The sequence below is a fragment of the Hyla sarda genome, unplaced genomic scaffold (genome assembly GCF_029499605.1).
Source record: "Hyla sarda isolate aHylSar1 unplaced genomic scaffold, aHylSar1.hap1 scaffold_603, whole genome shotgun sequence".
NCBI classification, from domain to species: Eukaryota; Metazoa; Chordata; class Amphibia; order Anura; family Hylidae; genus Hyla; species Hyla sarda.
The window spans coordinates 102353-114511 of NW_026610618.1; the positions used below are offsets into that span (position 1 = coordinate 102353).

A 12159-nucleotide genomic window follows, 5' to 3' on the forward strand; every position below is an offset into this window, starting at 1 on the left:
CTAACTATGTAACTATGTAACATAACATGGGGGGGGGGGGGGGGTCTCCTGGCTGTTCACACAGGTGTGTCATTGCTGTACATTGACCATGCATTGCTTCTGTGGTATTGCAAAGGCAAAGACAAATGCTTCCAGCCATCCATTGCACTAATGGATTGGTCATCAGCTGGCTGTCTATGTCCCGCATCAATATAGACCAAAGTACAGAGGGTTAGGCTATGCTATTGTGCACCTACCTGATGCATCAGAAGGTGCGAGGCCCTTGCTAAATTCTGTGCACAGACTTTGAGATCTATACTTTAGACTGTATCTAAACCTGCTCCAACATGGACTGACATTCTGGCCTACTTTCAGCCGATGCGACTTGTCTGTCGCTGAACAGTCGCTTTTTATGTATTCAGCACCTATGTATAATGTTGTAAAAATGCTCTAGAAGCTAAAGTCGCAGAAATGTCACACATATTTGGCCTGCAACTTTCTGTGCGACAAATTCAGACAGGAAAAATCAGTATAAATCCTTAGAAAATTATCCCCCAGTGTCTCCATCTGCTGGCGGTATTGAATAAGCATTGCTGCACTGATGGGGTATGCATTAGACGAAAAAAAAGAAGAAAAAGAAGAATAATACGCCCAGAAAAGAGGCGAAAAGGAGAAAAACTTAAAAAAACGTGAAAAAAAAGTAAGAGGAAGAGAAGGGAAAAAAAGGTGGAAATGGGTTTAAAAGTGATTTCGGCGGAGAAATATATATATATATATATATATATATATATATATATACGCGCACACACACATATATATAAACGTATTCTCCATTGAGATATTGCAGCCGCTGCTGTGTCCAGGCCCAGGAGCCTTAGCACTGTGCTGTGATGTCACTCAATACCACTGACATCACTAGGTGTAAACAACATCTCTCCTTTGCTGTGTATGTTACTATGGAGCTGTTTGGTGATGTCGTCTATTATGGCCTTCATAGAAGCAACAGGAGATTGTTGCATCCATCTAGAACCCTCAGAACTACAGTGCTATGATGTCACTCACTTCCACAGGCCTTGCAGAGTGTAAACAACAACAACCCAGCTTTGTTGTGTATGTAACCATAGGGATTTGTGATGTCACCTAGAACCTTCACAGCAGCGACAGCTTTATGAGGAGCATCAGCACTGCTCTGCCTGAGCAGAACCATCACCGCCATAGGTTGTCAAATAACCCGGATTTAACCCACACAGGTAAGTCCAATGGGGTGCAGGCATGTCCTCTATGCTTACAGCTTCCCGTGGGTGTTGGTTTGATACCGTTTGGGGACAGCCAAGGAGGCATCTGCAGGCAACAAAGGTAGGTGTGTGCTTGTGTGTGTGTTTCCTATGCAGATCCTAAGCCCAGTGTCACATGCAAGTAGGAGGAGTAAGAAGGGTTCCTGGCAAATCCGGGTTATGGATTGCATTTAAAAAGGCCCCGTGGGAGTGCAATGGGCCCCTGTCTTGCTGCTTAGCAATAATGGTATGGGTTTAGGTTCTGCTGTGTGTACTGGTGGTTGACTGCCCCCCAGCCCAGAGTGTGCATGGAAAATTGTCTGGCAGCCTCCCTGACAGCAAGCAGTGATAGTGCCCATGAAGGGCACCTTGTTGGGCCCGCCCCTTTCACGGTTATCGCTTCTCGGCCTTTTGGCTAAGATCAAGTGTAGTATCTGTTCTTATCAGTTTAATATCTGATACGTCCCCTATCTGGGGACCATATATTAAATGGATTTTTGAGAACGGGGGCCGATTTCGAAGCTTGCTTCCGTCGCCCTATGCATTGACCCGATATGGCAGTATCTTCGGGTACAGTGCACCACCCCCTTACAGGGTTAAAAAGAAAGATTCCTACTTTCATTGCTACCTGCTTGCTGGCTAGCCAGCTAGCCAGCCCTGTGGGCCTTGCTGCTGCTGCAGCCAAAAAACAAAAGGTGGTGCTGCTGCTGCTTCTGCTGCTTCTGCTTCTGCTTGTGTCTGGCCGCTGTTGGAGCGTCCAGGCACAGGACTTCTGCTGCTGCTGACTAAATGGCCTCCTTAATTGGATCATTTGAGTAGCCAGCACACCTGTGCAGGTAGGGCATGACATGATAGGCAGCTGCCTTGATAGCGGGTGGGTGCTGAATGTTCCTAATTGACAAAATAAGATTAATGCTTATGAAGAAATATAAAATCTCATCCCTTCCCCAATATCGCGCCACACCCCTACCCCTTAATTCCCTGGTTGAACTTGATGGACATATGTCTTTTTTCGACCGTACTAACTATGTAACTATGTAACATAACATGGGGGGGGGGGGGGGGGTCTCCTGGCTGTTCACACAGGTGTGTCATTGCTGTACATTGACCATGCATTGCTTCTGTGGTATTGCAAAGGCAAAGACAAATGCTTCCAGCCATCCATTGCACTAATGGATTGGTCATCAGCTGGCTGTCTATGTCCCGCATCAATATAGACCAAAGTACAGAGGGTTAGGCTATGCTATTGTGCACCTACCTGATGCATCAGAAGGTGCGAGGCCCTTGCTAAATTCTGTGCACAGACTTTGAGATCTATACTTTAGACTGTATCTAAACCTGCTCCAACATGGACTGACATTCTGGCCTACTTTCAGCCGATGCGACTTGTCTGTCGCTGAACAGTCGCTTTTTATGTATTCAGCACCTATGTATAATGTTGTAAAAATGCTCTAGAAGCTAAAGTCGCAGAAATGTCACACATATTTGGCCTGCAACTTTCTGTGCGACAAATTCAGACAGGAAAAATCAGTATAAATCCTTAGAAAATTATCCCCCAGTGTCTCCATCTGCTGGCGGTATTGAATAAGCATTGCTGCACTGATGGGGTATGCATTAGACGAAAAAAAAGAAGAAAAAGAAGAATAATACGCCCAGAAAAGAGGCGAAAAGGAGAAAAACGTAAAAAAACGTGAAAAAAAAGTAAGAGGAAGAGAAGGGAAAAAAAGGTGGAAATGGGTTTAAAAGTGATTTCGGCGGAGAAATATATATATATATATATATATATATATATATATATATATATATATATACGCGCACACACACACATATATATAAACGTATTCTCCGTTGAGATATTGCAGCCGCTGCTGTGTCCAGGCCCAGGAGCCTTAGCACTGTGCTGTGATGTCACTCAATACCACTGACATCACTAGGTGTAAACAACATCTCTCCTTTGCTGTGTATGTGACTATGGAGCTGTTTGGTGATGTCGTCTATTATGGCCTTCATAGAAGCAACAGGAGATTGTTGCATCCATCTAGAACCCTCAGAACTACAGTGCTATGATGTCACTCACTTCCACAGGCCTTGCAGAGTGTAAACAACAACAACCCAGCTTTGTTGTGTATGTAACCATAGGGATTTGTGATGTCACCTAGAACCTTCACAGCAGCGACAGCTTTATGAGGAGCATCAGCACTGCTCTGCCTGAGCAGAACCATCACCGCCATAGGTTGTCAAATAACCCGGATTTAACCCACACAGGTAAGTCCAATGGGGTGCAGGCATGTCCTCTATGCTTACAGCTTCCCGTGGGTGTTGGTTTGATACCGTTTGGGGACAGCCAAGGAGGCATCTGCAGGCAACAAAGGTAGGTGTGTGCTTGTGTGTGTGTTTCCTATGCAGATCCTAAGCCCAGTGTCACATGCAAGTAGGAGGAGTAAGAAGGGTTCCTGGCAAATCCGGGTGATGGATTGCATTTAAAAAGGCCCCGTGGGAGTGCAATGGGCCCCTGTCTTGCTGCTTAGCAATAATGGTATGGGTTTAGGTTCTGCTGTGTGTACTGGTGGTTGACTGCCCCCCAGCCCAGAGTGTGCATGGAAAATTGTCTGGCAGCCTCCCTGACAGCAAGCAGTGATAGTGCCCATGAAGGGCACCTTGTTGGGCCCGCCCCTTTCACGGTTATCGCTTCTCGGCCTTTTGGCTAAGATCAAGTGTAGTATCTGTTCTTATCAGTTTAATATCTGATACGTCCCCTATCTGGGGACCATATATTAAATGGATTTTTGAGAACGGGGGCCGATTTCGAAGCTTGCTTCCGTCGCCCTATGCATTGACCCGATATGGCAGTATCTTCGGGTACAGTGCACCACCCCCTTACAGGGTTAAAAAGAAAGATTCCTACTTTCATTGCTACCTGCTTGCTGGCTAGCCAGCTAGCCAGCCCTGTGGGCCTTGCTGCTGCTGCAGCCAAAAAACAAAAGGTGGTGCTGCTGCTGCTTCTGCTGCTTCTGCTGCTTCTGCTTCTGCTTCTGCTTGTGTCTGGCCGCTGTTGGAGCGTCCAGGCACAGGACTTCTGCTGCTGCTGACTAAATGGCCTCCTTAATTGGATCATTTGAGTAGCCAGCACACCTGTGCAGGTAGGGCATGACATGATAGGCAGCTGCCTTGATAGCGGGTGGGTGCTGAATGTTCCTAATTGACAAAATAAGATTAATGCTTATGAAGAAATATAAAATCTCATCCCTTCCCCAATATCGCGCCACACCCCTACCCCTTAATTCCCTGGTTGAACTTGATGGACATATGTCTTTTTTCGACCGTACTAACTATGTAACTATGTAACATAACATGGGGGGGGGTCTCCTGGCTGTTCACACAGGTGTGTCATTGCTGTACATTGACCATGCATTGCTTCTGTGGTATTGCAAAGGCAAAGACAAATGCTTCCAGCCATCCATTGCACTAATGGATTGGTCATCAGCTGGCTGTCTATGTCCCGCATCAATATAGACCAAAGTACAGAGGGTTAGGCTATGCTATTGTGCACCTACCTGATGCATCAGAAGGTGCGAGGCCCTTGCTAAATTCTGTGCACAGACTTTGAGATCTATACTTTAGACTGTATCTAAACCTGCTCCAACATGGACTGACATTCTGGCCTACTTTCAGCCGATGCGACTTGTCTGTCGCTGAACAGTCGCTTTTTATGTATTCAGCACCTATGTATAATGTTGTAAAAATGCTCTAGAAGCTAAAGTCGCAGAAATGTCACACATATTTGGCCTGCAACTTTCTGTGCGACAAATTCAGACAGGAAAAATCAGTATAAATCCTTAGAAAATTATCCCCCAGTGTCTCCATCTGCTGGCGGTATTGAATAAGCATTGCTGCACTGATGGGGTATGCATTAGACGAAAAAAAAGAAGAAAAAGAAGAATAATACGCCCAGAAAAGAGGCGAAAAGGAGAAAAACGTAAAAAAACGTGAAAAAAAAGTAAGAGGAAGAGAAGGGAAAAAAAGGTGGAAATGGGTTTAAAAGTGATTTCGGCGGAGAAATATATATATATATATATATATATATATATATATATATATATATATACGCGCACACACACACATATATATAAACGTATTCTCCGTTGAGATATTGCAGCCGCTGCTGTGTCCAGGCCCAGGAGCCTTAGCACTGTGCTGTGATGTCACTCAATACCACTGACATCACTAGGTGTAAACAACATCTCTCCTTTGCTGTGTATGTGACTATGGAGCTGTTTGGTGATGTCGTCTATTATGGCCTTCATAGAAGCAACAGGAGATTGTTGCATCCATCTAGAACCCTCAGAACTACAGTGCTATGATGTCACTCACTTCCACAGGCCTTGCAGAGTGTAAACAACAACAACCCAGCTTTGTTGTGTATGTAACCATAGGGATTTGTGATGTCACCTAGAACCTTCACAGCAGCGACAGCTTTATGAGGAGCATCAGCACTGCTCTGCCTGAGCAGAACCATCACCGCCATAGGTTGTCAAATAACCCGGATTTAACCCACACAGGTAAGTCCAATGGGGTGCAGGCATGTCCTCTATGCTTACAGCTTCCCGTGGGTGTTGGTTTGATACCGTTTGGGGACAGCCAAGGAGGCATCTGCAGGCAACAAAGGTAGGTGTGTGCTTGTGTGTGTGTTTCCTATGCAGATCCTAAGCCCAGTGTCACATGCAAGTAGGAGGAGTAAGAAGGGTTCCTGGCAAATCCGGGTTATGGATTGCATTTAAAAAGGCCCCGTGGGAGTGCAATGGGCCCCTGTCTTGCTGCTTAGCAATAATGGTATGGGTTTAGGTTCTGCTGTGTGTACTGGTGGTTGACTGCCCCCCAGCCCAGAGTGTGCATGGAAAATTGTCTGGCAGCCTCCCTGACAGCAAGCAGTGATAGTGCCCATGAAGGGCACCTTGTTGGGCCCGCCCCTTTCACGGTTATCGCTTCTCGGCCTTTTGGCTAAGATCAAGTGTAGTATCTGTTCTTATCAGTTTAATATCTGATACGTCCCCTATCTGGGGACCATATATTAAATGGATTTTTGAGAACGGGGGCCGATTTCGAAGCTTGCTTCCGTCGCCCTATGCATTGACCCGATATGGCAGTATCTTCGGGTACAGTGCACCACCCCCTTACAGGGTTAAAAAGAAAGATTCCTACTTTCATTGCTACCTGCTTGCTGGCTAGCCAGCTAGCCAGCCCTGTGGGCCTTGCTGCTGCTGCAGCCAAAAAACAAAAGGTGGTGCTGCTGCTGCTTCTGCTGCTTCTGCTTCTGCTTGTGTCTGGCCGCTGTTGGAGCGTCCAGGCACAGGACTTCTGCTGCTGCTGACTAAATGGCCTCCTTAATTGGATCATTTGAGTAGCCAGCACACCTGTGCAGGTAGGGCATGACATGATAGGCAGCTGCCTTGATAGCGGGTGGGTGCTGAATGTTCCTAATTGACAAAATAAGATTAATGCTTATGAAGAAATATAAAATCTCATCCCTTCCCCAATATCGCGCCACACCCCTACCCCTTAATTCCCTGGTTGAACTTGATGGACATATGTCTTTTTTCGACCGTACTAACTATGTAACTATGTAACATAACATGGGGGGGGGGGGGGGGTCTCCTGGCTGTTCACACAGGTGTGTCATTGCTGTACATTGACCATGCATTGCTTCTGTGGTATTGCAAAGGCAAAGACAAATGCTTCCAGCCATCCATTGCACTAATGGATTGGTCATCAGCTGGCTGTCTATGTCCCGCATCAATATAGACCAAAGTACAGAGGGTTAGGCTATGCTATTGTGCACCTACCTGATGCATCAGAAGGTGCGAGGCCCTTGCTAAATTCTGTGCACAGACTTTGAGATCTATACTTTAGACTGTATCTAAACCTGCTCCAACATGGACTGACATTCTGGCCTACTTTCAGCCGATGCGACTTGTCTGTCGCTGAACAGTCGCTTTTTATGTATTCAGCACCTATGTATAATGTTGTAAAAATGCTCTAGAAGCTAAAGTCGCAGAAATGTCACACATATTTGGCCTGCAACTTTCTGTGCGACAAATTCAGACAGGAAAAATCAGTATAAATCCTTAGAAAATTATCCCCCAGTGTCTCCATCTGCTGGCGGTATTGAATAAGCATTGCTGCACTGATGGGGTATGCATTAGACGAAAAAAAAGAAGAAAAAGAAGAATAATACGCCCAGAAAAGAGGCGAAAAGGAGAAAAACGTAAAAAAACGTGAAAAAAAAGTAAGAGGAAGAGAAGGGAAAAAAAGGTGGAAATGGGTTTAAAAGTGATTTCGGCGGAGAAATATATATATATATATATATATATATATATATATATATACGCGCACACACACACATATATATAAACGTATTCTCCGTTGAGATATTGCAGCCGCTGCTGTGTCCAGGCCCAGGAGCCTTAGCACTGTGCTGTGATGTCACTCAATACCACTGACATCACTAGGTGTAAACAACATCTCTCCTTTGCTGTGTATGTGACTATGGAGCTGTTTGGTGATGTCGTCTATTATGGCCTTCATAGAAGCAACAGGAGATTGTTGCATCCATCTAGAACCCTCAGAACTACAGTGCTATGATGTCACTCACTTCCACAGGCCTTGCAGAGTGTAAACAACAACAACCCAGCTTTGTTGTGTATGTAACCATAGGGATTTGTGATGTCACCTAGAACCTTCACAGCAGCGACAGCTTTATGAGGAGCATCAGCACTGCTCTGCCTGAGCAGAACCATCACCGCCATAGGTTGTCAAATAACCCGGATTTAACCCACACAGGTAAGTCCAATGGGGTGCAGGCATGTCCTCTATGCTTACAGCTTCCCGTGGGTGTTGGTTTGATACCGTTTGGGGACAGCCAAGGAGGCATCTGCAGGCAACAAAGGTAGGTGTGTGCTTGTGTGTGTGTTTCCTATGCAGATCCTAAGCCCAGTGTCACATGCAAGTAGGAGGAGTAAGAAGGGTTCCTGGCAAATCCGGGTTATGGATTGCATTTAAAAAGGCCCCGTGGGAGTGCAATGGGCCCCTGTCTTGCTGCTTAGCAATAATGGTATGGGTTTAGGTTCTGCTGTGTGTACTGGTGGTTGACTGCCCCCCAGCCCAGAGTGTGCATGGAAAATTGTCTGGCAGCCTCCCTGACAGCAAGCAGTGATAGTGCCCATGAAGGGCACCTTGTTGGGCCCGCCCCTTTCACGGTTATCGCTTCTCGGCCTTTTGGCTAAGATCAAGTGTAGTATCTGTTCTTATCAGTTTAATATCTGATACGTCCCCTATCTGGGGACCATATATTAAATGGATTTTTGAGAACGGGGGCCGATTTCGAAGCTTGCTTCCGTCGCCCTATGCATTGACCCGATATGGCAGTATCTTCGGGTACAGTGCACCACCCCCTTACAGGGTTAAAAAGAAAGATTCCTACTTTCATTGCTACCTGCTTGCTGGCTAGCCAGCTAGCCAGCCCTGTGGGCCTTGCTGCTGCTGCAGCCAAAAAACAAAAGGTGGTGCTGCTGCTGCTTCTGCTGCTTCTGCTTCTGCTTGTGTCTGGCCGCTGTTGGAGCGTCCAGGCACAGGACTTCTGCTGCTGCTGACTAAATGGCCTCCTTAATTGGATCATTTGAGTAGCCAGCACACCTGTGCAGGTAGGGCATGACATGATAGGCAGCTGCCTTGATAGCGGGTGGGTGCTGAATGTTCCTAATTGACAAAATAAGATTAATGCTTATGAAGAAATATAAAATCTCATCCCTTCCCCAATATCGCGCCACACCCCTACCCCTTAATTCCCTGGTTGAACTTGATGGACATATGTCTTTTTTCGACCGTACTAACTATGTAACTATGTAACATAACATGGGGGGGGGGGGGGGTCTCCTGGCTGTTCACACAGGTGTGTCATTGCTGTACATTGACCATGCATTGCTTCTGTGGTATTGCAAAGGCAAAGACAAATGCTTCCAGCCATCCATTGCACTAATGGATTGGTCATCAGCTGGCTGTCTATGTCCCGCATCAATATAGACCAAAGTACAGAGGGTTAGGCTATGCTATTGTGCACCTACCTGATGCATCAGAAGGTGCGAGGCCCTTGCTAAATTCTGTGCACAGACTTTGAGATCTATACTTTAGACTGTATCTAAACCTGCTCCAACATGGACTGACATTCTGGCCTACTTTCAGCCGATGCGACTTGTCTGTCGCTGAACAGTCGCTTTTTATGTATTCAGCACCTATGTATAATGTTGTAAAAATGCTCTAGAAGCTAAAGTCGCAGAAATGTCACACATATTTGGCCTGCAACTTTCTGTGCGACAAATTCAGACAGGAAAAATCAGTATAAATCCTTAGAAAATTATCCCCCAGTGTCTCCATCTGCTGGCGGTATTGAATAAGCATTGCTGCACTGATGGGGTATGCATTAGACGAAAAAAAAGAAGAAAAAGAAGAATAATACGCCCAGAAAAGAGGCGAAAAGGAGAAAAACGTAAAAAAACGTGAAAAAAAAGTAAGAGGAAGAGAAGGGAAAAAAAGGTGGAAATGGGTTTAAAAGTGATTTCGGCGGAGAATATATATATATATATATATATATATATATATATATATATATATATATACGCGCACACACACACATATATATAAACGTATTCTCCGTTGAGATATTGCAGCCGCTGCTGTGTCCAGGCCCAGGAGCCTTAGCACTGTGCTGTGATGTCACTCAATACCACTGACATCACTAGGTGTAAACAACATCTCTCCTTTGCTGTGTATGTGACTATGGAGCTGTTTGGTGATGTCGTCTATTATGGCCTTCATAGAAGCAACAGGAGATTGTTGCATCCATCTAGAACCCTCAGAACTACAGTGCTATGATGTCACTCACTTCCACAGGCCTTGCAGAGTGTAAACAACAACAACCCAGCTTTGTTGTGTATGTAACCATAGGGATTTGTGATGTCACCTAGAACCTTCACAGCAGCGACAGCTTTATGAGGAGCATCAGCACTGCTCTGCCTGAGCAGAACCATCACCGCCATAGGTTGTCAAATAACCCGGATTTAACCCACACAGGTAAGTCCAATGGGGTGCAGGCATGTCCTCTATGCTTACAGCTTCCCGTGGGTGTTGGTTTGATACCGTTTGGGGACAGCCAAGGAGGCATCTGCAGGCAACAAAGGTAGGTGTGTGCTTGTGTGTGTGTTTCCTATGCAGATCCTAAGCCCAGTGTCACATGCAAGTAGGAGGAGTAAGAAGGGTTCCTGGCAAATCCGGGTTATGGATTGCATTTAAAAAGGCCCCGTGGGAGTGCAATGGGCCCCTGTCTTGCTGCTTAGCAATAATGGTATGGGTTTAGGTTCTGCTGTGTGTACTGGTGGTTGACTGCCCCCCAGCCCAGAGTGTGCATGGAAAATTGTCTGGCAGCCTCCCTGACAGCAAGCAGTGATAGTGCCCATGAAGGGCACCTTGTTGGGCCCGCCCCTTTCACGGTTATCGCTTCTCGGCCTTTTGGCTAAGATCAAGTGTAGTATCTGTTCTTATCAGTTTTCATGCTGGTGGGGATGGGTGCTGCATGGAGGATGCAGGTGTACCAGGGCTTTCCGGGGCTGGTTCTGAGGAATCAGCTCGACGGCTGCCCCGATGTGACCTGTTCCCTCCGGGTCTCGCCATGAGGCTGAGAGGGTCTAGAGCCGAGGTACTTTTGTGCCTCGGGGAGTGGTGACCCCGAGGTGCCGAAACTCACTGGGAGAATAGACTCACTGAGTTGAAGCACGGGCACCATAATCTCTTCACCTTGTGGCACTCACCTCTTGATTCCCGGCCTTCTGGCTAGGATCAGAGAAATTTTTATTGATCCGGCCGGATGTCCGGGCAGTATATCTGCACACATTCACTTATTTATTTCTTTTTTGTCTCACTGTGTCACTTTTTGCGTGTTGTGTGTTCACAGGATTGGTCAGGATGCGGTAGCCCTTCTGGGTGTCCCTCCTGGCGGTCTAGGGGAGGTGTGTGTGGCCATTAGGTTCCGCACCTCCCTGCAAACACCCCGGGTACTCCTGCTTTGGCAGGGTACCTACCGTAATCGGCTCTGCGGGCAGATACCTTGGCTAACGCCAAGGGGGATGCCGGGAGCATTTGTGGTCCCCTAGTAGCTTCGGCGAAAAGGGACATCGAACCTGGAACCTCGCAGGTACCTTTTGGTCCGGAGGCGAAGGGTAAGGTTTGTTGGGGGGCCTCTCTCCTATCGGAGAAGGGCTTGCGATAGACCGCATCCTTTGTGCACGTTTTTTTTAGTGTAACACGTTTGCACTTTTTCTTGCACTTTGGGTGAATCGAAAGCACGTTCCTCGGCTTTAAAAAAAAAAAAAAAAAAAAAAAAAAAAAAAATCTGTTCTTATCAGTTTAATATCTGATACGTCCCCTATCTGGGGACCATATATTAAATGGATTTTTGAGAACGGGGGCCGATTTCGAAGCTTGCTTCCGTCGCCCTATGCATTGACCCGATATGGCAGTATCTTCGGGTACAGTGCACCACCCCCTTACAGGGTTAAAAAGAAAGATTCCTACTTTCATTGCTACCTGCTTGCTGGCTAGCCAGCTAGCCAGCCCTGTGGGCCTTGCTGCTGCTGCAGCCAAAAAACAAAAGGTGGTGCTGCTGCTGCTTCTGCTGCTTCTGCTTCTGCTTGTGTCTGGCCGCTGTTGGAGCGTCCAGGCACAGGACTTCTGCTGCTGCTGACTAAATGGCCTCCTTAATTGGATCATTTGAGTAGCCAGCACACCTGTGCAGGTAGGGCATGACATGATAGGCAGCTGCCTTGATAGCGGGTGGGTGCTGAATGTTCCTAATTGACAA

The 12159-nt window shown here is 46.5% G+C and overlaps 5 non-coding genes and 1 pseudogene across 5 annotated transcripts; all 6 read left to right on the forward strand.

Annotated features, from left to right (window-relative positions):
• The first annotated feature begins 1648 nt into the window (after nucleotides 1–1648).
• Nucleotides 1649–1839, forward strand: LOC130340878 (U2 spliceosomal RNA). Its single transcript, XR_008880913.1, has one exon. It is a non-coding gene; the product is annotated as a U2 spliceosomal RNA (small nuclear RNA).
• Nucleotides 1840–3937: 2098 nt separating this feature from the next.
• On the forward strand, nucleotides 3938–4128 carry LOC130340879 (U2 spliceosomal RNA). Its single transcript, XR_008880914.1, has one exon. It is a non-coding gene; the product is annotated as a U2 spliceosomal RNA (small nuclear RNA).
• A 2103-nt stretch (nucleotides 4129–6231) lies between these two features.
• LOC130340880 (U2 spliceosomal RNA) lies at nucleotides 6232–6422 on the forward strand. Its single transcript, XR_008880915.1, has one exon. It is a non-coding gene; the product is annotated as a U2 spliceosomal RNA (small nuclear RNA).
• Nucleotides 6423–8509: 2087 nt separating this feature from the next.
• LOC130340882 (U2 spliceosomal RNA) lies at nucleotides 8510–8700 on the forward strand. Its single transcript, XR_008880916.1, has one exon. It is a non-coding gene; the product is annotated as a U2 spliceosomal RNA (small nuclear RNA).
• Nucleotides 8701–10795: 2095 nt separating this feature from the next.
• Nucleotides 10796–10955, forward strand: LOC130340839 (U2 spliceosomal RNA; annotated as a pseudogene).
• A 694-nt stretch (nucleotides 10956–11649) lies between these two features.
• LOC130340836 (U2 spliceosomal RNA) lies at nucleotides 11650–11843 on the forward strand. Its single transcript, XR_008880879.1, has one exon. It is a non-coding gene; the product is annotated as a U2 spliceosomal RNA (small nuclear RNA).
• The last annotated feature ends 316 nt before the right edge of the window (nucleotides 11844–12159 follow it).